Genomic DNA, 2,111 nt, shown 5'->3' with positions numbered 1-2,111 from the left:
GTGAAATCTTGGCACCGGTGCTATCTTTTTAAACAAGGTAAACTCTGGACATTTTAATCAGGGGAAACTTGGTAAGCACCTTTTTCCATCATATAAATGGTTTTCAGTTCTTAACCTTGTCAGCAAAGCTGGGAGCTAAGCCATATGTCTAGAGGGTAACTAGTTTGGGAAAGCTGATCCATAGTATGTCAGATTCCAAGAGAAAATGCTTCTCTTTTTTACTACTCCAGAGGGACCTATTACATATTTCCCAGTATGTCTACTGGAACATATTATGAATCCACTGAAATAAGGTCCTATGATTAAATACTCCCTGGGGTTTCTTGTGAAAAATTGGAAAACAATATGAGGCAGGTGATATCTGAAATGGTTAGGCCATTGTGAGTTTCTTTTTCTTTTCTTTTCCTTTCCTTTCCTTTCCTTTCCTTTCCTTTCCTTTCCTTTCCTTTCCTTTCCTTTCCTTTCCTTTCCTTTCCTTTCCTTTCCTTTCCTTTCCTTTCCTTTCCTTTCCTTTTCCTTTTCCTTTTTTTTCTTGCTCCCTGACTCAATCCTTTCTTCTCCCAATGCTTTACTCTAGGCTCAAAGTCAACCAACTTTGAAATAGTTAATGCATTTATGCTTGAAAGCATTGCAAAGGATCTGTCGATCAAGAGCCTATAATCCTTCATGGCAGTTTTGCTGATAATTCAGGTCTTCTGAATCTTGTACAGTACTGTTACATTTGGAATTGCAAACTACAGTTTAAATAATTCCAGGAACAGGTGGTATCTCTTTTAATTGCCTGTAGGAAAAAAGCAAGCACAGAATCTTGTGGCACCTTAAAGGACAACTTGTAACATAAACCTTGGTGGAGTAGTGGGCTAATGCCTCCTTAAGTAACACCAGCTGCCTGCAAATAGTGCAGGTTCGCATCCCACCAGGCTCAAGGTTGACTCAGCCTTCCATCCTTCCGAGGTAGGTAAAATGAGGACCCAGATTGTTGGGGGCAATTAAGCTGACTTTGTAATATTTATTTATTTATTTTAATTCCATTTATATCCCGCCCTTCTCCGAAGACTCAGGGCGGCTTGGGGTGTGTGTGAAAGCCCTAATAAGCAGGCATATACATAGAATGAAGGCTACTGCTAAGCTTGTAAGCCGCCCTGAGTCTTCGGAGAAGGGCGGGATATAAATGGAATTAAAATAAAAAAAATAAAAAAAATAAAATAAAATAAATAAATAAACCTTTGTGGACTAGAGCCCCTTCTGTCAAGAGTAGGAAGTATTATTGAAATATTATCCCCCTTTCTTTCTCTGGCATTCATAGAAAGAGGGAGAGAAAGAGAGAGAGATGGAGATATAGAGAGCTGTAGTTCTATAGAAGTAGATGTACAGTATATCTCTGATACATACACATGTAGGTTTGATCTAAAATCCATATAAGTTCATTGCTTGAAACAAGAGAAAGTGGAAAATTTCCCCCAAACCCTCATGCACTAAAAATCAGAAGGAATGTTCGTGTCACCTTACTTACATTGCTGGGAATGGATGAAGTAAATGGAACTTACAATTATAGGCTTTAATGAACAGATTTTGCTCCCAGATATAAAAGAGGACTCTGGAAGTATATTCTGAAAGGCCCATGCTGTGATCAAGATGCCTGCTACCACTAAAAAGGAAATGATGTTAATTTGGGTGAATTTTCATACTTCGGGTGAATTTTCTTACATTAGCTTTAGTTTCATTCTCATGAAGAAAAAAAAATGGGAAAGTTGTGGGTGATGATGGTCAGAAATGAAACCAAAAATTGATCCATAGAACTGTTGAAGTTATTATATTATTATCACTCTCTAAATATTTAAATATAGGTATATATAGGTACACAAAAATTGCTTTTCAATGTGAGAAATGAAGCATAAGTAATGGCATGAGGAGAAAACTATATATATATATAGTCCTGGGTGATTTAAGATCAGACACTATGTGTCAGCCCAGCTTACCTCATAGGGTTGTTGTGGGAATAAATTGGAGTAGTAAAGATGCTGCTTTAAGATTTTGGAGGGGCAAAAAGGCAAGAATAAATAATTATAAAATACAATCTTATATGTATCCAGAATAAAATAAAACTATAT

General features: G+C 36.8%; 1 long non-coding RNA gene across 1 annotated transcript; it reads right to left on the bottom strand.

Moving 5' to 3' along the window:
* Positions 1 to 446: 446 nt before the first annotated feature.
* LOC310635796 lies at positions 447 to 1,492 on the bottom strand. Its single transcript, XR_014491526.1, has 2 exons — positions 1,225 to 1,492; positions 447 to 843 (listed from the first exon to the last, which is right to left on the bottom strand). It is a non-coding gene; the product is annotated as an uncharacterized lncRNA (long non-coding RNA).
* Between the last annotated feature and the right edge of the window lie 619 nt (positions 1,493 to 2,111).

This window comes from Vipera ursinii, assembly GCF_947247035.1.
Source record: "Vipera ursinii genome assembly, chromosome: 2".
Taxonomy (NCBI): domain Eukaryota; kingdom Metazoa; phylum Chordata; class Lepidosauria; order Squamata; family Viperidae; genus Vipera; species Vipera ursinii.
This window is presented reverse-complemented; position numbering and strand designations above follow the sequence as displayed.